Source organism: Dendrobates tinctorius, unplaced genomic scaffold (genome assembly GCF_039654945.1).
Source record: "Dendrobates tinctorius isolate UK_male_01 unplaced genomic scaffold, ASM3965494v1 ptg000121l, whole genome shotgun sequence".
In the NCBI taxonomy this organism is placed as follows: Eukaryota; Metazoa; Chordata; class Amphibia; order Anura; family Dendrobatidae; genus Dendrobates; species Dendrobates tinctorius.
In genome coordinates, this window is record NW_027361789.1 from 6112441 (window position 1) to 6137805 (window position 25365).

The 25365-nt window shown below is 42.2% G+C and overlaps 1 protein-coding gene across 2 annotated transcripts in view; it reads left to right on the forward strand.

The window, feature by feature from the left end:
- GABRB3 (gamma-aminobutyric acid type A receptor subunit beta3) overlaps positions 1-25365 on the forward strand; it is a 447629-nt gene that overhangs the window by 395869 nt on the left and 26395 nt on the right. The window lies entirely within an intron of this gene.

A 25365-nucleotide genomic window follows, 5' to 3' on the forward strand; every position in this document is an offset into this window, starting at 1 on the left:
ACAGCCATACATAGAGAAAAGCTATAGCTGCACTGAAATTGCTACATAAAATGTGGTTCTCTACTTTTCTATCTTGGTTTTGCTGAAGATTCATAGAATACGGGCTAAATCAAGTCATGCTGTACTAGACAAAGAGGTATTTTTTCAAACATATATAAAAATGTCCTACGGATTAACACAGATTTGACTAAAAATATAGTAATAAAAAAATGTTGCATTTGAAATAAAAATGTGCATTGGGTTAGGTTTACTATTCCCATTTAATATTTAGATAGTAAAATTTTAAACTAAACAGTCTTAAGATGCTCAAACATTCACAGTGTCTAATTCTGGATGATAAATCTGGTGCATCTTTTGTCAACTGTGTCTAACTTTACACTATCTTTTGGTTGTATCACTTTGCACCAAAAACTTGGTACAATTTTGCGCATCTTTAACTATGCCCTTGATTGGTTTTGTGATTATATGCAATTTTTTTTAAATTCAAGGGCTGATAAGATGTGTACTGTATAAAAATTCGTTTTTATAGCATATTTTGATGTATTGGGCCAAGGAGCTAAATTAAATGTCCATTTTATGATTTTAATTATTAATAAGATGACTGGTTGTTGGAAGTATTTTGTAAAAACTGAAGCATCTGTATTTTCTTAAGACAACCAATATGGCATCAGTAGTTGTCAACTTTGCTGTATATACAGGCAAAGATTAAGTACAATACTATCATTTTCTGGGATCATTTAGCCTTATATCGATGTGATACATCATACAGAATAAGAGGACTTAATATAATCAGCTGAAATAAGCTTTTACAAAAAAATGTTGAGTAAAAGTAATACTTTGACAAACTAAAGCTAAAAGTAACCCTCCAGGCACTCCTTATTAACCCCTTAACCCCCAAGGGTGGTTTGCACGTTCATAACCGGGCCAATTTTTGCAATTCTGACCATTGTCCCTTTATGAGGTAATAACTCTTAAACGCTTCTATGGATCCTGGTGATTCTGACATTGTTTTCTCGTGAAATATTGTACTTCATGATAGTGGTAAAATTTCATTCAAATAACTTGCGTTTATTTGTGAAAAAAAATGGAAATTTGGTGCAAATTTTTGAAAATTTCGCAATTTTCCAACTTTGAATTTTTATGCCCTTAAATCACAGAGATACGGCACACAAAAAACTTAATAAGTAACATTTCCCACATGTTTACTTTACATCAGCACAATATTGGAACCAAATTTTTTTTTGTTAGGAAGTTATGAGGGTTAAAAATTGACCAGCGGTTTCTCATTTTAGCAACACCGTTTTATTTTTATGGACCACATCACATTTGAAGCCACTTTGAGGGGTCTATGTGATAGAAAATACCCAAAAGTGACACCTTTCTAAAAACTGCACCCCTTAAGGTGCTCAAAACCACATTCAAGAAGTTTATTAAACCTTCAGGTGCTTCACAGAAATTTTTTGAATATTTAAAAAAAATGAACATTTAACTTTTTTTCACAAAAAAATACTTCAGGTTCAATTTTTTTTATTTTACCAAGGGTAGCAGGAAAAATTGTACTGCAAAAGTTTTTGTACAATTTGTCCTGAGTACAATGATACCTGATATGTGGGGGAGAACCACTGTTTCGGCGCATGGCAGAGCTTGGAAGGGAAGGAGCGCTGTTTGACTTTTCAATGCAAAATTGGCTGGAATTCAGATCGGACGCCATGTCACGTTTGGTGAGCCCCTGATGTACCTAAACAGTGGAAACCCCCCACAAGTGACCCCATTTTGGAAACTAGACCCCCCAAGGAACTTATCTAGATATGTGGTGAGAGCTTTGAACCCACAAGGGCTTCACAGAAATTTATAACGTACAGCCGTACAATTAAAAAAATCATATTTTTTCCACAAAAATGATCTTTTCACCCTCAATTCTTATTTTTCCAAGGGAATAGGACCCTAAAAGTTATTGTGCAATTTGTCCTGAGTACGCTGATACCCCATATATGGGTGTAGATGACTATTTGGGCGCATGGCAGAGCTCGGAAGGGAAGCAGCGCCATTTGACGTTTTTGGCTGGAATTGAGATCGGACACCATGTCGCGTTTGGAAAGCCCCTGATGTACCAAAACAGTGGAAACCCCCACAAATGACACCATTTTGGAAACTAGACCCCCTAAGGAACTTATCTAGATGTGGTGAGCACTTTGAACCCCCAAGGGCATCACAGAAGTTTATAATGCCCGGGCATGAAAATAAAAATCGTATTTTTTCCACAAATGTGATTATTTAGTCCCCAATTTTTTTATTTTCCCAAGGTTACCAGGAGAAATTGGACCCCAAAAGTTGTTGTCCAAATTGTCCTGAGTACGCTGATACCCCATATGTGGGAGAAAACTACTGTATGGGCACACATCAGGTCTCGGAAGGGAAGTAGTTACGTTTTGGAATGCAGACTTTGATGGAATGGTCTGCAGGTGTCATGTGCGTTTGGAGAGCCTCTGATGTGCCTAAACTATTGAAACTCCCCACAAGTGACCCCATTTTGGAAACTAGACCCCCACAGAACTTATCTAGATGTGTGGTGAGCACTTTGAACCCCCAAGTGCTTCACAGAAGTTTATAACGCCCGGGCGTGAAAATAAAAAAATCATATTTTTTTCCACAAAAATGATATTTTTGCCCATAATTTTTTATTTTCCTAAGGGTAACAGGAGAAATTGGACCCCAAAAGTTGTTTTGCAATTTGTCCTGAGTAGGCTGATACCCCATACGTGGGGGTAAAACACTGTTTGGGCGCATGGCAGAGCTTGGAAGTGAAGGAGCACCATTTGACTTTTTCAATGCAGAATTAGCTGGAATTGAGATCAGACGCCATGTTGCGTTTGGAGAGCACCTGATGTGCCCAAGCAGTGGAAACTCCCCAATTCTAACTCCAACCCTAACCCCAACACACCCCTAACCCTAATCTATGCTTTATTCTGCAAGCTATAACTTTTTTATTTTTTCGCTGATGATGTTGTATGGCAGCTCGTTTTTTGCGGGACAAGATTACGTTTTCAGCGGTACCATGGAGATTTATATGCATCTTTTTGATCGCGCGTTATTGCACTTTTTGTTCGGTGGTATGATAATAGATCATTATTTTTTGCTTCGTTTTTTATTCTTATTTTTTAAGGGGTTTGCAAAAGGGGTTAACTAATGGGACAGTTTTATAGGGCGGGTCACTACGGACACGGCGATACCAAATATGTGTACTTTTATTGTTTTTTTTTTTATTTCCAAGAATTGAATTTATTAGGGAATAATTTTTTTTTTTAATTTATTTAGCGATTTCTTTAAAATTAGTTTTACACTTTTTTTTAACTTTATTACATTGTCCCAGGGGGGACATCGCTGATCTGTCACATCACAGATTGCTGTGACAGATCAGCAATCTGTCACAGGCATTGAAGCAGACTTCCTCATGCCTGCGCTTTGCAGGCACTGAGGAAGCCAGCTCCCTGCAGGCCCCCGAACGTCCCCGTCGCCATCTTGGATCTGGGGACCTGCAGGGAAGGAGTCCCCCACAGCAGCGCTGCACATTGAGCTGCTGTGGGGGGCTCAGGGAAGCACGGAAGGAGCCCCCTCCCTGCCGAAGCTTCCCTTTAACCCCCGGTACACCGCGATCGTGTTTGATCGCGGTGTGCAAGGGGTTAACGTGTCGGGGGCGGTCCGTGACCGCCCCTGTCACATAGTGCCGGGTGTCAGCTGTGATAATCAGCTGACACCCGACCGCGATCAGCAGCGCTCGCTCTGTGAGCGCCGCTGATCGCTGTGACGTACTATCCCGTCCCTGGGAATTAAGTCCCAGGGCACATGGACAGGATAGTACGTCACATGGCAGAAAGGGGTTAAAACACATTTTTCGTATTACTGTATATGATTTGACATTACCCGAAAATCATATTTATTGGTATTTATGAAATGTGCAATTTATAATTACTCTGTCCTTGTTGTGATAGAAATCAGCTCTCTACTTGATAATCCTGTGCTGTACTTGTGTTTATAAACAGCAGCTAATCAGAAGAGGTAGAGCTATAACCCCTTAACGACCGCAGATGCGCCTTTTAACGGCGGTAGTAAAGGGTACTTAAACCACAGCGCTGTTAATTCACGGCGATGTGGAGAAAGTAAATAGCGCCCCCCAGCATGGGATTTTCTCCGGGGTATCAGCTGCCGGGGGTAGCTGAGACCCCAGAGAACATGAATCAGGTCGGTTTTTACCGACCCCACTTTTGCGATCGCCGTTATTAACCATATAACAGCGATTGCAAAAAAACCCAGCGATTTTGCATTTAATTTCTCTCTCCTCTGATGTGATTGCACATCAGAGGAGAGAGAAATAGGATCCCCGATCCCCCTGGTATCTCCCGGTGGTCCTGGTCCCCTCCCGGTGGTCCTGGGTCCCTCCTGCCTCCTCTGGTGGATGCCGCCATCTTGGATCCAGAAGTAAATGCCGGCAGATTCCATTCATTCATTTTGATCACTGTGATCAAAATAAAAAAATAGTAATAGTAAATAACCCCCCCGATTATCACCCCCTTAGTCAGATAAATATAATGAAACAAAGAAAATAAATTTATTTCAATTTTTCCGTTAGGGTTAAGGTTAGTGTTAGGGTTAGGGTTAAGGGCTAGGGTTAGGGCTAGGGTTAGGGTTAGGGCTAAGGTTAGGGTTAGATTTAGGGTTAGGGTTAGAATTAGGTTTAGGGTTGGAATTAGGATTAGAATTAGGATTAGTGTTAGGGTTAGAATTAGGGTTAGGGTTGGAATTACAGTTAGGATTAGGGTTCTGATTAGGGTTGATATGAGAGTTGGGATGAGGGTTAGGGTTGGGATTATGGTTAGGGGTGTGTTGAGGAAAGGGTTGGAGCAAGAATTGAGGGGTTTCCACTATTTACCAACTTTGGGGGTCTAATTTCTCCTATTACCCTTGGGAAAATAAAAAAATTGGGGGCTAAAAAAATCACACAACAAGATATGGCCTTACCAGAACCCTGTCTAATGACAAATGCACATATAGCAGGATGCAGCTGCCTCCACTAATAGAGACAAGGGGCAGCTCAGGTGCAAACTACTGATAAAAACAGCCACCCCACACCTAACAAACCATGATGGGGTTGGCTGCCTAGTAGGAAAAATGCACATAGATAAGGCTTGCATAGGATGTCAGTCACACATATATAAGTGTAATGCAAAGTGTCTGGCTTGCAACCTATTAATGACACCCATAGTATTAGCAGGCGGGCTGCTACAGCACTAAAATATGCAACACACAGTGACAGACGCCCCAATAGACCAAGCCAACAAAAAGAGGCCAGACTGAGTTTTTTTTTATTTTTTCTGTGTTGGCTAAAAAAAAATCACTTTTGTGGAAATAAAAAAAGATTTATTAATTTCAAGGTTCTGCGTTATAAACTTCTGTGAAGCACTTGAGTGTTCTAGTTTCTAGGGGTCTAGTTTCCAAAATGGTGTCACTTGTGGGGGGTTTCCACTGTCTATGCATATCAGGGGTTCTGGAAACGCAACATGATGCCCACAGAACATTCCATCAAAGTCTGCATTCCAAAATGCCACTCCTTCCCTTCCGAGCTCTCCCATGTGCCCAAACAGTGGTTCCTGTTATAAAAGGGTCACTGAGGAGAAAAAAGCAAAACAAGCTAAGTCACAGAAAACCAGAGAGGTTGGTAACTATGCAGATTGCAGATCCCTGATCCTACCACACAACTAGCAGCAGCCGTGGAGTGTACCTACGATGTTCCTAGATGCTTCATCACAGCCGGAGGACTAAATAAGCCTGAAGCATAAAAAGAGGAAAACTAACTGCCCCAGAGCAGACCCCAAAGGAATAGATAGCCCCCACACATGTATTGATGGTGAAACAAGATGAAGGCACAAACACAGGCAGGAAAATAGGCTGAGCAAACGATTGGGCCCAAACTAACTAGAAAGGAAATGAAAGGAAAGACACTGTCTGCAACCTGCAAAAAACCCTACAAAAATAATGTCCAACACTTCTGATAGCAAAATTAACCCTGAAGTCACTAGACTTCTCCCGCTATATCAGCACTCCGAAATATTCTGAGACAGAGCAAAAAGAGATCAAACTAGTAAGGGACAAAAAGCAAATTGGCAAAATACTGATAAATAAGAGTGGAAATTCAGCACAGCCCCCAGCCGGGACTGGCTGACCACACCAAAAAACTGAATAGACCAACAAAATCAAGTGTGAACATTAGCAGAAAAACTTAGCTTTAGATGCCTGGAACAGAGCTGAAAACCAAGAGCTGACAAGCCAGAAGGAATCACCAGCAACTGAATAGGGGGTCGGCTGTCTTAAATCCAATCTGAGACTCCCGAGGTCCAATCGTCATCCTCATTCTCAGGTGGCAGATCTCCAGCAATCAAATCAGCCTCACTACCTCCTGTTACCACCAGAGGGAGTCTGGAAGGAGAACTCACAACTGGTGAACCAGAGAATGAACTCACAAAAGTACCCCCCCTTGAGGAGGGGTCACCGAACCCTCATCGACGCCACCAGGCTGATTAGGATGGGCCCGGTGAAAAGCACAAACCAATCTATTGGCATGAATATCGGAGGCAGAGACCCAATAATTATCCTCCTGACCATAACCCTTCCATTTGACGAAATATTGGAGTCTCCGTCTAACCAAACGAGAATCCAATATTTTCTCTACCTCATATTCCACATTGCCTTCAACCAACACAGGGTAAGGAGGTGCCGCCATAGGAACCACTGGCTCAACAAACCTCTTCAACAGAGATTTGTGAAATACGTTATGGATCTTGAACGTAACTGGAAGAGCCAATCGAAAAGAAACAGGATTAAGAATTTCCAAAATCTTATAAGGACCAATAAATCTTGGCTTAAATTTAGGAGATGCAACCTTCATAGGAATATTCTTAGACGACAACCAAACCATATCACCCACTTTAAACCGGGGACCAAAGGTCCTATGCCAGTTGGAAAATCGCTGGGCCTTTTCTTGAGAGAGAGACAACTTATCCACCACTTGGTCCCATATCTGCTGCATTCTCTTAAACACAGTGTCCACACCTGGGCAGGACGAAGATTCCACTTACCCTGAAGAGAATCGAGGATGAAACCCAAAATTACAGAAAAAGGGTGACATCAAAGTGGCAGAACTAGCTCTATTGTTCAGTGTGAATTCGGCCAAGGGCAAAAATGAGACCCAATCATCCTGATCAGCAGATATAAAACATCTCAAATAAGACTCCAAGGTCTGGTTTGTTCTCTCAGTCTGTCCATTGGTCTGGGGATGAAACGCGGAGGAGAAGGATAACTGAATTCCCAGATTGGAACAAAAGGCTTTACAGAATCTGGAAACAAACTGGACTCCTCTGTCAGAAACAATGTTCTCAGGAATCCCATGTAACACGACCAACCTGTGGTAAAAGCAAGGGCACCAACTCAGCGGAAGATGGCAACTTTGGGAGTGGTACAAGATGGACCATCTTCGAAAATCTATCACAAATTACCCAGATAACAGTCATTCTCTGAGAGACAGGAAGATCAGAAATAAAATCCATTGATATGGGTCCATGGCCTCTTGGGCACCGGCAAGGGCATCAGCAACCCACTAGAACGAGAACAGGGTTTAGACCGAGAACAAGTCCCACAGGACTGTACAAAATTCCTGACGTCACGAGATAAGGCAGGCCACCAAAAGGACCAACTCACCAAATCTCTAGTATCAAAAATACCTGGATGACCAGCCAATGCGGAGCAATGAATTTCAGACATCACTCTCTTTCTCCACTGGTCAGGAACATACAATTTTCCCATAGGACAACGCTCAGGTTTATCCTCCTGAAATTCCTCCAGGGCGCGTCTCAAATCGGGCGAAATGGCAGAAAGAACTACCCCCTCACCTAGGATGGTAGTAGGCTCAGTCACACTAAGAGAATCTGCAAAGAAACTCCTAGAAAGGGCGTCTGCCTTAACATTAGTGCCCTGAAGAAAAGAGACCACAAAATTAAAACGCGTGAAAAACAAGGCCCATCTAGCCTGTCTAAGATTCAAGCGTTTGGCCGACTCCAGATAAATCAAATTCTTGTCATCGATGAGGACCACAACTTGATGTCTAGCTCCCTCCAACCAATGTCTCCACTCCGCAAATGCCCACTTTATGGCCAACAATTCCTGATTCCCCACGTCATAGTTGCTTTCAGATGGGGATAACTTTCGAGAAAAGAAGGCACAGGGATTCATCTTAGAAGTCACAGGGTCATTTTGGGACAAAACAGCTCCTGCACCAATCTCAGAAGCATCTACCTCCACCTGAAATGGAAGTGAGACATCAGGTTGCCATAAAACTGGAGCAGAAGTAAATCTCTGCTTAAGCTCCTGAAATGCTGAGATAGCGCTGTTTGACTTTTCAATGCAAAATTGGCTGGAATTCAGATCGGACGCCATGTCACGTTTGGAGAGCCCCTGATGTACCTAAACAGTGGAAACCCCCCACAAGTGACCCCATTTTGGAAACTAGACCCCCCAAGGAACTTATCTAGATATGTAGTGAGAACTTTGAACCCACAAGGGCTTCACAGAAATTTATAACGTACAGCGGTACAATTAAAAAATCATATTTTTTCCACAAAAATGATCTTTTCACCCCCAATTTTATTTTCCCAAGGGTAACAGGACCCTAAAAGTTATTGTGCAATTTGTTCTGAGTATGCTGATACCCCATATGTGGGTGTAAACGACTATTTAGGCGCATGGCAGAGCTCAGAAGGGAAGCAGCGCCATTTGACTTTTTTGGCTGGAATTGAGATCGGACACCATGTCCCGTTTGAAAAGCCCCTGATGTACCAAAACAGTGGAAACCCCCACAAATGACACCATTTTGGAAACTAGACCCCCCAAGGAACTTATCTAGATGTGTGGTGAGAACTTTGAACCCCCAAGGGCTTCATAGAAGTTTATAACGTACAGCCGTACAATTAAAAAAATCATATTTTTTCCACAAAAATGATCTTTTCACCATCAATTCTTATTTTTCCAAGGGAATAGGACCCTAAAAGTTATTGTGCAATTTGTCGTGAGTACGCTGATACCCCATATATGGGTGTAGATGACTATTTGGGCGCATGGCAGAGCTCGGAAGGGAAGCAGCGCCATTTGACGTTTTTGGCTGGAATTGAGATCGGACACCATGTCGCGTTTGGAAAGCCCCTGATGTACCAAAACAGTGGAAACCCCCACAAATGACACCATTTTGGAAACTAGACCCCCTAAGGAACTTATCTAGATGTGTGGTGAGCACTTTGAACCCCCAAGGGCATCACAGAAGTTTATAATGCCCGGGCGTGAAAATAAAAATCGTATTTTTTCCACAAACGTGATTATTTAGTCCCCAATTTTTTTATTTTCCCAAGGTTACCAGGAGAAATTGGACCCCAAAAGTTGTTGTCCAAATCGTCCTGAGTACGCTGATACCCCATATGTGGGAGAAAACTACTGTATGGGCACACATCAGGTCTCGGAAGGGAAGTAGTTACGTTTTGGAATGCAGACTTTGATGGAATGGTCTGCAGGTGTCATGTGCGTTTGGAGAGCCTCTGATGTGCCTAAACTATTGAAACTCCCCACAAGTGACCCCATTTTTTAAACTAGACCCCCTCAGAACTTATCTAGATGTGTGGTGAGCACTTTGAACCCCCAAGTGCTTCACAGAAGTTTATAACGCCCGGGCGTGAAAATAAAAAAATCATATTTTTGTCCACAAAAATGATATTTTTGCCCATAATTTTTTATTTTCCTAAGGGTAACAGGAGAAATTGGACCCCAAAAGTTGTTTTGCAATTTGTCCTGAGTAGGCTGATACCCCATACGTGGGGGTAAAGCACTGTTTGGGCGCATGGCAGAGCTTGGAAGTGAAGGAGCACCATTTGACTTTTTCAATGCAGAATTAGCTGGAATTGAGATCAGACGCCATGTTGCGTTTGGAGAGCACCTGATGTGCCCAAGCAGTGGAAACTCCCCAATTCTAACTCCAACCCTAACCCCAACACACCCCTAACCCTAATCTATGCTTTATTCTGCGAGCTATAACTTTTTTATTTTTTCGCTGATGATGTTGTATGGCAGCTCGTTTTTTGCGGGACAAGATTACGTTTTCAGCGGTACCATGGAGATTTATATGCATCTTTTTGATTGCACGTTATTGCACTTTTTGTTCGGTGGTATGATAATAGATCATTATTTTTTGCTTCATTTTTTATTCTTATTTTTTAAGGGGTTTGCTAAAGGGGTTAACTAATGGGACAGTTTTATAGGGCGGGTCACTACGGACACAGCGATACCAAATATGTGTACTTTTATTGTTTTTTTTTTTTATTTCCAAGAATTGAATTTATTAGGGAATAATTTTTTTTTTTAATTTATTTAGCGATTTCTTTAAAATCAGTTTTACACTTTTTTTTAACTTTATTACATTGTCCCAGGGGGGACATCGCTGATCTGTCACATCACAGATTGCTGTGACAGATCAGCAATCTGTCACAGGCATTGAAGCAGACTTCCTCATGCCTGCGCTTTGCAGGCACTGAGGAAGCCAGCTCCCTGCAGGCCCCCGAACGTCCCCGTCGCCATCTTGGATCTGGGGACCTGCAGGGAAGGAGTCCCCCACAGCAGCGCTGCACATTGAGCTGCTGTGGGGGGCTCAGGGAAGCACGGAAGGAGCCCCCTCCCTGCCGAAGCTTCCCTTTAACCCCCGGTACACCGTGATCGTGTTTGATCGCGGTGTGCAAGGGGTTAACGTGTCGGGGGCGGTCCGTGACCGCCCCTGTCACATAGTGCCGGGTGTCAGCTGTGATAATCAGCTGACACCCGACCGCGATCAGCAGCGCTCGCTCTGTGAGCGCCGCTGATCGCTGTGACGTACTATCCCGTCCCTGGGAATTAAGTCCCAGGGCACATGGACAGGATAGTACGTCACATGGCAGAAAGGGGTTAAAACACATTTTTCGTATTACTGTATATGATTTGACATTACCCGAAAATCATATTTATTGGTATTTATGAAATGTGCAATTTATAATTACTCTGTCCTTGTTGTGATAGAAATCAGCTCTCTACTTGATAATCCTGTGCTGTACTTGTGTTTATAAACAGCAGCTAATCAGAAGAGGTAGAGCTATAACCCCTTAACGACCGCAGATGCGCCTTTTAACGGCGGTAGTAAAGGGTACTTAAACCACAGCGCTGTTAATTCACGGCGATGTGGAGAAAGTAAATAGCGCCCCCCAGCATGGGATTTTCTCCGGGGTATCAGCTGCCGGGGGTAGCTGAGACCCCAGAGAACATGAATCAGGTCGGTTTTTACCGACCCCACTTTTGCGATCGCCGTTATTAACCATATAACAGCGATTGCAAAAAAACCCAGCGATTTTGCATTTAATTTCTCTCTCCTCTGATGTGATTGCACATCAGAGGAGAGAGAAATAGGATCCCCGATCCCCCTGGTATCTCCCGGTGGTCCTGGTCCCCTCCCGGTGGTCCTGGGTCCCTCCTGCCTCCTCTTGTAGATGCCGCCATCTTGGATCCAGAAGTAAATGCCGGCAGATTCCATTCATTCATTTTGATCACTGTGATCAAAATAAAAAAATAGTAATAGTAAATAACCCCCCCGATTATCACCCCCTTAGTCAGATAAATATAATGAAACAAAGAAAATAAATTTATTTCAATTTTTCCGTTAGGGTTAAGGTTAGTGTTAGGGTTAGGGCTAAGGGCTAGGGTTAGGGCTAGGGTTAGGGTTAGGGCTAAGGTTAGGGTTAGATTTAGGGTTAGGGTTAGAATTAGGTTTAGGGTTGGAATTAGGATTAGAATTAGGATTAGTGTTAGGGTTAGAATTAGGGTTAGGGTTGGAATTACAGTTAGGATTAGGGTTCTGATTAGGGTTGATATGAGAGTTGGGATGAGGGTTAGGGTTGGGATTATGGTTAGGGGTGTGTTGAGGAAAGGGTTGGAGCAAGAATTGAGGGGTTTCCACTATTTACCAACTTTGGGGGTCTAATTTCTCCTATTACCCTTGGGAAAATAAAAAAATTGGGGGCTAAATAAATCACACAACAAGATATGGCCTTACCAGAACCCTGTCTAATGACAAATGCACATATAGCAGGATGCAGCTGCCTCCACTAATAGAGACAAGGGGCAGCTCAGGTGCAAACTACTGATAAAAACAGCCACCCCACACCTAACAAACCATGATGGGGTTGACTGCCTAGTAGGAAAAATGCACATAGATAAGGCTTGCATAGGATGTCACATATATAAGTGTAATGCAAAGTGTCTGGCTTGCAACCTATTAATGACACCCATAGTATTAGCAGGCGGGCTGCTACAGCACTAAAATATGCAACACACAGTGACAGACGCCCCAATAGACCAAGCCAACAAAAAGAGGCCAGACTGAGTTTTTTTTAATTTTTTCTGTGTTGGCTAAAAAAAAATCACTTTTGTGGAAATAAAAAAAGATTTAATAATTTCAAGGTTCTGTGTTATAAACTTCTGTGAAGCACTTGAGTGTTCTAGTTTCTAGGGGTCTAGTTTCCAAAATGGTGTCACTTGTGGGGGGTTTCCACTGTCTATGCATATCAGGGGTTCTGCAAACGCAACATGATGCCCACAGAACATTCCATCAAAGTCTGCATTCCAAAATGCCACTCCTTCCCTTCCGAGCTCTCCCATGTGCCCAAACAGTGGTTCCTGTTATAAAAGGGTCACTGAGGAGAAAAAAGCAAAACAAGCTAAGTCACAGAAAACCAGAGAGGTTGGTAACTATGCAGATTGCAGATCCCTGATCCTACCACACAACTAGCATCAGCCGTGGAGTGTACCTACGATGTTCCTAGACGCTTCATCACAGCCGGAGGACTAAATAAGCCTGAAGCATAAAAAGAGGAAAACTAACTGCCCCAGAGCAGACCCCAAAGGAATAGATAGCCCCCACACATGTATTGATGGTGAAACAAGATGAAGGCACAAACACAGGCAGGAAAATAGGCTGAGCAAATGATGGGGCCCAAACTAACTAGAAAGGAAATGAAAGGAAAGACACTGTCTGCAACCTGCAAAAAACCCTACAAAAATAATGTCCAACACTTCTGATAGCAAAATTAACCCTGAAGTCACTAGACTTCTCCCGCTATATCAGCACTCCGAAATATTCTGAGACAGAGCAAAAAGAGATCAAACTAGTAAGGGACAAAAAGCAAATTGGCAAAATACTGATAAATAAGAGTGGAAATTCAGCACAGCCCCCAGCCGGGACTGGCTGACCACACCAAAAAACTGAATAGACCAACAAAATCAAGTGTGAACATTAGCAGAAAAACTTAGCTTTAGATGCCTGGAACAGAGCTGAAAACCAAGAGCTGACAAGCCAGAAGGAATCACCAGCAACTGAATAGGGGGTCGGCTGTCTTAAATCCAATCTGAGACTCCCGAGGTCCAATCGTCATCCTCATTCTCAGGTGGCAGATCTCCAGCAATCAAATCAGCCTCACTACCTCCTGTTACCACCAGAGGGAGTCTGGAAGGAGAACTCACAACTGGTGAACCAGAGAATGAACTCACAAAAGTACCCCCCCTTGAGGAGGGGTCACCGAACCCTCATCGACGCCACCAGGCTGATCAGGATGGGCCCGGTGAAAAGCACAAACCAATCTATTGGCATGAATATCGGAGGCAGAGACCCAATAATTATCCTCCTGACCATAACCCTTCCATTTTACGAAATATTGGAGTCTCCGTCTAACCAAACGAGAATTCAATATTTTCTCTACCTCATATTCCACATTGCCTTCAACCAACACAGGGTAAGGAGGTGCCGCCATAGGAACCACTGGCTCAACAAACCTCTTCAACAGAGATTTGTGAAATACGTTATGGATCTTGAACGTAACTGGAAGAGCCAATCGAAAAGAAACAGGATTAAGAATTTCCAAAATCTTATAAGGACCAATAAATCTTGGCTTAAATTTAGGAGATGCAACCTTCATAGGAATATTCTTAGACGACAACCAAACCATATCACCCACTTTAAACCGGGGACCAAAGGTCCTATGCCAGTTGGAAAATCGCTGGGCCTTTTCTTGAGAGAGAGACAACTTATCCACCACTTGGTCCCATATCTGCTGCATTCTCTTAAACACAGTGTCCACACCTGGGCAGGACGAAGATTCCACTTACCCTGAAGAGAATCGAGGATGAAACCCAAAATTACAGAAAAAGGGTGACATCAAAGTGGCAGAACTAGCTCTATTGTTCAGTGTGAATTCGGCCAAGGGCAAAAATGAGACCCAATCATCCTGATCAGCAGATATAAAACATCTCAAATAAGACTCCAAGGTCTGGTTTGTTCTCTCAGTCTGTCCATTGGTCTGGGGATGAAACGCGGAGGAGAAGGATAACTGAATTCCCAGATTGGAACAAAAGGCTTTACAGAATCTGGAAACAAACTGGACTCCTCTGTCAGAAACAATGTTCTCAGGAATCCCATGTAACACGACCAACCTGTGGTAAAAGCAAGGGCACCAACTCAGCGGAAGATGGCAACTTTGGGAGTGGTACAAGATGGACCATCTTCGAAAATCTATCACAAATTACCCAGATAACAGTCATTCTCTGAGAGACAGGAAGATCAGAAATAAAATCCATTGATATGGGTCCATGGCCTCTTGGGCACCGGCAAGGGCATCAGCAACCCACTAGAACGAGAACAGGGTTTAGACCGAGAACAAGTCCCACAGGACTGTACAAAATTCCTGACGTCACGAGATAAGGCAGGCCACCAAAAGGACCAACTCACCAAATCTCTAGTATCAAAAATACCTGGATGACCAGCCAATGCGGAGCAATGAATTTCAGACATCACTCTCTTTCTCCACTGGTCAGGAACATACAATTTTCCCATAGGACAACGCTCAGGTTTATCCTCCTGAAATTCCTCCAGGGCGCGTCTCAAATCGGGCGAAATGGCAGAAAGAACTACCCCCTCACCTAGGATGGTAGTAGGCTCGGTCACACTAAGAGAATCAGCAAAGAAACTCCTAGAAAGGGCGTCTGCCTTAACATTAGTGCCCTGAAGAAAAGAGACCACAAAATTAAAACGCGTGAAAAACAAGGCCCATCTAGCCTGTCTAGGATTCAAGCGTTTGGCCGACTCCAGATAAATCAAATTCTTGTCATCGATGAGGACCACAACTTGATGTCTAGCTCCCTCCAACCAATGTCTCCACTCCGCAAATGCCCACTTTATGGCCAACAATTCCCGATTCCCCACGTCATAGTTGCTTTCAGATGGGGATAACTTTCGAGAAAAGAAGGCACAGGGATTCATCTTAGAAGTCACAGGGTCATTTTGGGACAAAACAGCTCCTGCACCAATCTCAGAAGCATCTACCTCCACCTGAAATGGAAGTGAGACATCAGGTTGCCATAAAACTGGAGCAGAAGTAAATCTCTGCTTAAGCTCCTGAAATGCTGAGATAGCCTCAGGAGACCTATTCAGCACATCAGCGCCCTTCTTGGTCAGATCAGTCAGTGGTTTGACAATACCAGAAAAATTACCTATAAATTTACGATAGAAATTAGCAAAACCCAAAAACTTCTGGAGGGCCTTCAAAGAAGTAGGCTGAACCCAATCATAAATGGCCTGTACCTTGGCCGGGTCCATTTCAATAGTCGATGGAGATAAGATAAATCCCAAAAATGAAATCCTCTGTACACCAAAGAGGAATTTCGATCCCTTAACAAACAGGGAATTCTCCCTCAAAATCCGGAACACAGTCCGGACGTGTTCCACATGAGAATCCCAATCACTAGAAAAGATCAAAATATCATCCAGATAGATGATCAAAAACTTATCCACAAAGTCATGGAAAATATCATTCATAAAGGACAGGAAGACAGAAGGGGCATTAGTGAGCCCAAAAGGCATCACCAGGTACTCGAAATGTCCCTTCGGAGTATTAAACGGCATCTTCCATTCATCCCCATGCTTGATGCGAATAAGATTATACGCCCCCTGAGGTCAAGCTTAGTAAACCAGCAGGCACTCTTAACTCTGGAGAATAAATCAGACATCAGAGGTAACGGGTACTGATATTTAACCGTCATCTTGTTAAGGGAACGATAATCAATAAACGGTCTTAATGAACCATCTTTCTTGGCCACAAAAAATACCCCAGCACCTAAAGGTGACGAGGATGATCTAATATGACCCTTCTGCAATGACTCCTTAATATAGGATCGCATAGCATCATGTTCGGGTACTGATAAGTTGAAAAGCCGACCCTTGGGAAATTTACACCCAGGCATCAACTCAATTGCACAGTCATAACTCCTATGAGGAGGCAAAGACGCAGACTTGCTCTCACTAAATACATCAGAAAAATCGGCTAGATAATCAGGAATATCATGAGACTGAGGAGAGGTGGAGAAAACAGGAGCGTCCCTAAGAACACACAGACAACTCCAACTCACCACAGACCCAGATTTCCAATCCAAAACTGGATTATGAGTTTGCAACCAAGGAAAACCCAGAACAATAGTATCATGCAAATTATGCAGCACCAAAAATTTACAATTTTCTTGGTGGTCTGGGGCAACTCGCATTGTCACCTGGGTCTAAAACTGAGGTTTATTCTCCGCCAAAGGAGTAGCATCAATACCCCTCAAAGGAATAGGCATCCGCAGAGGCGTCATGGAAAAACCACAATGTTTAGCAAAGTCCAAATCCATCAGATTCAATGCTGCTCCTGAATTCACAAAAGCCTTCGTGGAAAACGTGGATAAGGAGCAGATCAGAGTAATTGCCAAAAGAAACTTAGTTTGTATACTGCCCACAGCAAATGTGTGTGCAAAACGTTTCTCTCGTTTTGGGCAGACAGAAATAGTATGAGAGACGTCTCCACAGAAAAAATACAGCTTATTGCGCCTTCTAAACTCCTGACGTAGCGCCCTAGACAAAACCCCATCACATTGCATAGGTTCAGACGTTTGTTCAAGAGGTGGCAGCGCCTCCCGTGTAGTTTTACGTTCACGTAAACGCCGATCAACTTGAATGGCTAATGACATAGAATCATCCAGACCAGAGGGAACAGGAAATCCCATCATAACATCTTTTACGGTCTCTGATAAACCCTTCAAAAAGAGAGCTGCCAATGCACTATCATTCCATGTAGTAAGGACAGCCCATTTTCGGAATTTTTGACAGTATAACTCTGCAGAATCCTGACCCTGGTTTAATGCCAACAGGGTTCTCTCAGCTTGATCAACAGCATTAGGTTCATCATACAACAACCCCAAGCCTTGAAAAAATGCATCCACATTAGTCAGAATAGGATTTTCAGGTGTCAGAGAAAAAGCCCAATCCTGGGGATCGCCGCACAGCAAGGAGATGACAATTTTAACCTGCTGCACAGAGCTCCCCGATGAGTTACGCTTCAAGGCCAGAAATAATTTACAATTATTCTTAAAATTCAGAAATTTAGACCGATTCCCAGAAAACACATCAGGAGTAGAGATCTTAGGTGCAGCAGCATGTGACTGAATGAGGTAGGTGGAAATTCCATGCACTTCAGCAGCCAGCTGCTCCACACGATCAGACAGTTGCTTAATCTCCATTAGGAAAAAAAATAAAAAATCCTCCTATGGCCTCAGAGAAAAAAGAGGAAAAAATATTAAAAAAAAAAAAATTCTGACACTTTTTTTTTTTTAACAACTTTTTCCTGCTTTTGAGTACCCTAGAATCTGCGGTATGGCTGGTGATTCTGTTATAAAAGGGTCACCGAGGAGAAAAAAGCAAAACAAGTTAAGTCACAGAAAACCAGAGAGGTTGGTAACTATGCAGATTGCAGATCCCTGATCCTACCACACAACTAGCAGCAGCCGTGGAGCGTACCTACGATGTTCCTAGATGCTTCGTCACAGCCGGAGGACCAAATAAGCCTGAAGCATAAAAAGAGGAAAACTAACTGCCCCAGAGCAGACCCCAAAGGAATAGATAGCCCCCACACATGTATTGATGGTGAAACAAGATGAAGGCACAAACACAGGCAGGAAAATAGGCTGAGCAAACGATGGGGCCCAAACTAACTAGAAAGGAAATGAAAGGAAAGACACTGTCTGCAACCTGCAAAAAACCCTACAAGAATAATGTCCAACACTTCTGATAGCAAAATTAACCCTGAAGTCACTAGACTTCTCCCGCTATATCAGCACTCCAAAATATTCTGAGACAGAGCAAAAAGAGATCAAACTAGTAAGGGACAAAAAGCAAATTGGCAAAATACTGATAAATAAGAGTGGAAATTCAGCACAGCCCCCAGCCGGGACTGGCTGACCACACCAAAAAACTGAATAGACCAACAAAATCAAGTGTGAACATTAGCAGAAAAACTTAGCTTTAGATGACTGGAACAGAGCTGAATGCCAAGAGCTGACAAGCCAGAAGGAATCACCAGCAACTGAATAGGGGGTCGGCTGTCTTAAATCCAATCTGAGACTCCTGAGGTCCAATCGTCATCCTCATTCTCAGGTGGCAGATCTACACCGATCAAATCAGCCTCACTACCTCCTGTTACCACCAGAGGGATTCTGAAAGGAGAACTCACAACTGGTGAACCAGAGAATGAACTCACAACAGGTTCCCAACCACATTTGGGGCATCAGCGTTCTCAGGACAAATTGCACAACAACTTTTGTGGTTCATTTTCTCCTGTTACCCTTGGGAAAACAAAAAATAGTGGGCCAAAAAATCATTTTTGAGGAAAAAAATGATTTTTTTATTTTCCTGGCTCTGCGTTTTTTAAACTTCTGTGAGTAGAAACAACAAGGCACTCAAAACAACAATAGGTCCATAGAAGGTGCACAATTAAGGGTATCCAGCCCGTTTCATAAATATTAAAGAACTTGGCACTCACGTGGTGAAAAAGGTGATTCCATTTGTTGGCATCCAGATAACATTTACTAAACGTTTTTGGCCCAACACTGGACCTTCATCAGAGTTTCTCTAAGGATTTGCTGTAAAAATATATACAAGAGAAAAATACTTCAATACCATAGAAACTTAGATATCACAAGATGCACACAGAAATGGGAAAATTAGGCAAAGCAAACACAGTCGGTCAAATCCGCATATCATAGAACCTGGACTCTTGAGATTTATCCACAGGAATACGCAATCTATGATTTTTCTGTGAGGAAAATATGTGTATAGACCGGTATTAAGGAAAAGAATAGACCAACCATTGAATAATACTTAGTGTAAGAAAAATTGAAGCTACGCAAGGATATGAGTGCTCCATAGAACTGAGTGCAGATTGTGCCTACACAAAATATGGTAGTGCTTATTCTATGCGTGGTTCGGGTGCGCTGGTCCTCCTGAGAGGAAACAAAAAGAGAGAGAGAGACATAAGGCCACATCATAAATATTACTACATACATGTAGTGATTGTCCTTGTGGAGGAGATGCCCAGATGCAGTAATGAGAGGGTTAAAAAAATTAGAAGGTCACTGCTAAATTACCTGGATGCTGCTTTGATAGGCAGAAAGAGATGAATAGCGCTGCAGTGTGGCGACATGCATCGCTAATGGATAAGCGCTGTAATGAAAGGAGGGGGAATATATAAACTGAGAGGCCTATAATTATAAATGAATGAGGGCTGTGTGTGGCGTGGTTCCCTGGTTTTTACCTGTGATGGTGGCTCCTTGGTTGTGCGGTGTGCACCGCTGTAAATGGAGGACGCCATGACACACTGAGCGCTTCTGGGTTTATAACCCAGCGGGGACATCCCCCTTGACCGCATCATCGCGGTCACATGATGTGGAAGCTTTGCGTCAGCGCTGTATATGGGACAAGCGCTGAATGAACTGCACATTTCAATAGGAGAGAACGCGTCATAGCGGTCATGTGACAGTGGTGTCAGCGTCTGTGCTGTGTAAAACACAGCGCTCACAAGGGTCACCCTGCTGAATGGAGTATATATGTAAAACGGGGGAGGTGGTGGTCATATGTTAGGGAACCAATGTGCCTGTGTTGATTAGTACGAATATTGTGCTTATGATGGCCACTGTTAATGTGTTAGGGGTATGAATATAGGACCCCTCCTGGAAAAATTGAGGTATACATTCAGGAATTAGCATGTGGACACCTTATAGTGTGTATATAGAGCAGGAATATTTTGTATAAAGAGCAGGGGTGTTCAATCCCCCTTTTGGCAAAGGTATATAGGACATTATATACATGAAAATTATATGATAATTATGGTATGAAATCCATTTACAAATGTATAAACTATGACTAGTTGGGTAGAGGACTAGCTGTAAAAAAGGTTTGTGAAACAAATACTATACCGAATGAACAGTGGTGCCCAGTGGGGAATTGAAGAGAAGTCTTAACGATTCTATTAAGAAGAGAAAATATTGTTAATGCCTTAAGGTAAATACCAAATAAATACTAGAAACATGTTATGAAGAAATAGCACAATAACCAAATGGTATGTTACAATGAAGAATATCCCCGTATCACAGGAAGCTTAGTGTATCATAGTCTCTGTTCAGTCCTTTCGGCTCCAGAGTCTGGAGTGTAAAAATCCAATAGGCTTCCCTTCTTTTGAGGGTTTTAGTCCTGTCGTATCCCCTTCTGTTAGGTTCAATTTGTTCCAACACCTGGAACTTTAACTGAGAGATATTGTGTCCTTTGTCGAGGAAATGGTGTGGTAAAGGGAGATGGATTCTCTAGCACCTGATGTTTGATTTATGCTGAGATACTCTGTCCTTGACCATTTGTGTTGTCTCACCTACGTATACTAAACCTCATGGACATTTTATCAAATAAACAACATATGTGGATTCACAGGTGTAGAATCCTCTCACCGGAATCACTTTTCCAGTCTGAGGGTGAAAAATATGGTTCCCCCTTTGTACGTTACTACAATGTAGACAAGATAGGCAAGGAAAAGTCCCCTGTTTCTGTGTCCGGAGAAACGTTTGTATCGGTGTTAATGTGTTAGAACCCGCATCAGCCCTAACTAACTTGTCCCTCAAATTCCTTGGTCTGCGATAGCACGGGAGAAAAGATTGTTGAAATTCCGGTATTCCAGGGTAACTCTTTAATAATATGTTCCAGTGTTTATTGATGGTGGCCTGTATTTTTCTGGAATATGGGTGGTATGTATTTACAAATGGTATACGTCTATTTGGGTTGTTAGTCTTGTGACTCTCATTTGATCTGGATTCAGTTAGTAGGCCACTGGGATAGCCCCTTTCAGAGAATTTTTTTGTCATCTCAGTTTGTCTTTGATCCCTTATTTCCTCATTGGTGACAATCCTTTTGACCCTACAATACTGGGATCTGGGGATTGACCTTTTAATTGCCGGGGGGTGAAAGCTGTCAAAGTGTAAAATTACCAGTATCATATTGTAGGCTAAATTTAAGTTCGGGCCAGATGCTGTTAATGTGTTTGTCAAATTCTAACAGTGCATTTTGAGGGCCATTCCAAACGCAAAAGATATCATCACTGAATCTTACCCACACCCTGGCATGCTGTTTATATAGTGGATGGGTATATATAAATTTGTCCTCAAAAGATGCCATATATGCAATGGCATACGGGGGCGCTGCATGTGAGCCCATCGCGGTGCCATGTCTCTGATTATAAAAGGTATCCTGAAATAGGACATAGTTTTCTTTCAATACCAGTTCCAGAAGATCAGAACAAAGTTTACGGATCTTGATATCAATGCCTGCCCTTTCCATTAATGTTTCTGTGGCTCTCATACCTTTATCATGTGTAATAGACGTGTATAGACTATTGACGTCCCACGTGGCCAGAATGGCGGAAGGTGAAAGTGGGCCTAGAGTTTTTATGAGAGTTAGAAAATCATTAGTGTCCTTTAGAAATGATTTTGTAGTTTTAACTAATGGTGTGAGAATTTTCTCCAATAACATGGCAGGTGGTGATAGAATAGAATCCGTGGATGACACAATGGGGCAACCTGGTGGTTTCTCTAGCCTTTTGTGTATCTTAAGCAAAATATAGAACACAGGTGTGATGGGATCCGTCTTCAAAAGGAATTTTCCTATTTTTTTGTCTATAGTGCGCTCCCCCGTATGGTAATCTATGACGAGTTGAATCTTGTTGATGATAGAGTTAAGAGGATTATGAGCGATGGCTATATAGACCTCCATATCGCTAAGTTGTCTATGAATTTCAGCTAGGTTGTCAGATCTGTCCATGACAACTATATCCCCACCCTTGTCGGACGGTTTTATGACTTGTGATTTATCTGAAGATAGACTGTCTAGGGCCGCTCTTTCTTGTTTGGATAAGTTAGTATGGTGATGGAATTTGCCCTGATTTACTTCCCGGTTAAAGCAATGTATGTCCCTTTCAACCAGGGAAATGAAAGTTTCCACTGGTGGGCTCCCTTTTGGGGGCATAAATGAACTAGGTGCCCGAAGACCCAACTCCTTAAATTGTAATAGAGTTGAAGCAACCTGTCCCGTCAATACTGGTGGTTGTTTAGAGAAATGGACCTTAAGCTTTAGGTTTCTATAAAACCTCTGTAGATCCATACCCCTTCTGGAGTAGTGTTAATTGGTCCATATTCTGGTTTTTAGAGGAAATATTAATCACTAAAGGTGTTTTACCTGTGATCTGGTCGTTATGTTGGTTCTGGCTTCCCCGGTGGCACTGGCCGCCCCGCTTCGTCTTCCTCTTGAGTGGCCCTGGTTGTAACCTAAAAAAGCTGTAGAGGTAGCGTTGCTGTTTGTGCCAGATCTGCTATCTGCTGATCCTGAGGAACTTTGTGAGGTGCGACGTTTGGGGAAACGTTAAACGTTGTGTATCTCGCCAGCCGTAGACCCGATTTTGCATTAATCCTCAGTGTTTCGTAGAAATTTCGATCTCTGCCTCTTCTCTAGATCTGACCTGTGTGTAAGCAGACTCTCCTGGTTCTTGAGCTTGATTTCTTGGAACTCCTCTTGGGTCATGGTGCTCGAGAGCTGACTTTCTATAGCACATATTTGAGAGTTAACACTGTCCAAGTTTTTCTGTAAAAAAGACAAAGTCAGGGTCATCAAGTCATATGAGCACTTATTTAAAATGTGTTCGAACTTCATACAGTACGCTTTATCTTCCTTAAAGAAGGTAGGTTGTAAAGGTACTCTCAGGCCTCGTGGAATACGTTGAACACGTAAATATTCAGCTAGAGTAATGGAATGCAACTCTAGGTTTATAGCTCTTTGGGATTCCCATTCCAGGTCCCTGTTTTTAATTTCTCATGTGGGAGTCTGGAGAAAGTCGCTTGATGCGATCACCTTGGAGACAATCTCTGTAGTCTCCGAAGCGTTATATGAAAAAGTCTCGCTTGACATTATTGGATGGTGCACTTGAGATGGAAAATTCAAGTAGTAGAAACACCAAGGCACTCAAAACATCAATAGATCCATAGAAGGTGCACAAGTAAGGGTATCCAGCCCATTTCATAAATATTAAAGAACTTGGCACTCACTGAGTGCCAAGTTCGTTAATATTTATAAACTTCTGTGAAGCACTTTGGGGTTCAAAGTGCTCACCACACATCTAGATAAGCTCCTTGGGGGGTCTGGTTTCCAAAATTAGGTCACTTGTGGGGGGTTTCTACTGTTTGGGAACATCAGGGGCTCTGCAAACGCAACATGATGCCCGCAGAGCATTCCATCAAAGTCTGCATTCCAAAATGGCACTCCTTCCCTTCCGAGCTCTCCCATGCACCCAAACAGTGGTTCCCCCCACATATGGGGCATCAGCTTACTCAGGACAAATTGCAAAACAACATGGGGTCACTTGTGGGGGGTTTCCACTGTTTAGGCACATCAGGGGCTCTCCAAATGCAACATGGCATCCGATCTCAATTCCAGCCAATTCTGCCTTGAAAAAGTTGAATGGCGCTCCTTCCATTGAGAGCTCTGCCGTGCACCCAAAAAGTGGTTTACCCCTACATGTCAAGTATCGGCATATTCAGGAGTTATTGCACAATTGTGGTTAATTTTCTCTTATAACACTTGTGAAAATAAAAAAAAAATGGTTCTGAAGAGAATTTTTTAAAAAAAAAGTTAAATGTTAATTTTTTCCTTCCACACTGCTTCAGTTTATGTGACGCACGTAAAGGGTTAATAAATTTCTTAAATGTGGTTTTGAGCACCTTGAGGGGTCTAGTTTTTAGAATGGTGTCACTTTTGGGTATTTTCTGTGATGTACACCCCTCAAAATGACTTTAAATGTGAGGTGGTCCCTAAAAAAATGGTTTTGTAAATATTGCTGTAAAAATTAGAAATCGCTGGTCAACTTTTAACCCTTATAACTTCCTAACAAAAAAATTTTTTTTTATTTCCAACATTGTACTGATGTAAAGTAGAAATATGGGAAATGTTACTTAGTAAGTATTTTTGTGTGACATATCTCTCTGATTTAAGGGCATAAAAATTTAAAGTATGAAAATTGCAAAATTTTAAAAATTTTAGCCATATTTCCAATTTTTTCATAAATAAATGCAAGTTATATCGAAGAAATTTTACCACTATCATGAAGTACAATATGTCACGAAAAAACATTCTCAGAATCAGCAGGATCCGTTAAAGCGTTCCAGAGTTATAACCTCATAAAATGACAGTGCTCAGAATTGTAAAAATTGGCCTGGACATTAAGCTGCAAAATGGCTCTGTCACTAAGGGGTTAAAAGGAAGGGAGGGGAGCATCTGAAGCCAATAATAAGTCAGGGGGCATGTCCTAGACTACTACAGACTCCCTGTAGGAATTTAGCTAGGATTTAGTCCCAGTTTACAGCTCTGTACTAATGGATCTAAGCTAAATAGCAGCCCAGCATCATGATCTGTGGGTTAATAGGTAAGCCTCTTCTATAGGTACTGATTTTCACTTAAATTTTTAAGTTATGACTGTACAGTTGCATTAACAATCTTTCATGAATACAAAGTGGAGACCATTCTGTCCATGTTGAGACATTTATTGACGTTGGTGTATTTTGTGGAGCACTTTTTAAGAACATGTACAGAATACAATCCTTTTAAATGTAATTTTGCATATAAATCCTATGGTTTATAGCCTCAATTTTTTTTTTAACATTTTCAAATAATTTCAAACTTTTGAAATTAATTTTAGTATAAATTTACATATGTCTGTAAAAGTATAACCACAGTATTTATGTAGCTGTTGTATAGTGTTAAAATACCCTTAAGTTGCTTCGAGACTGACTAGTGTATTTTAGTCATGCTCCTTG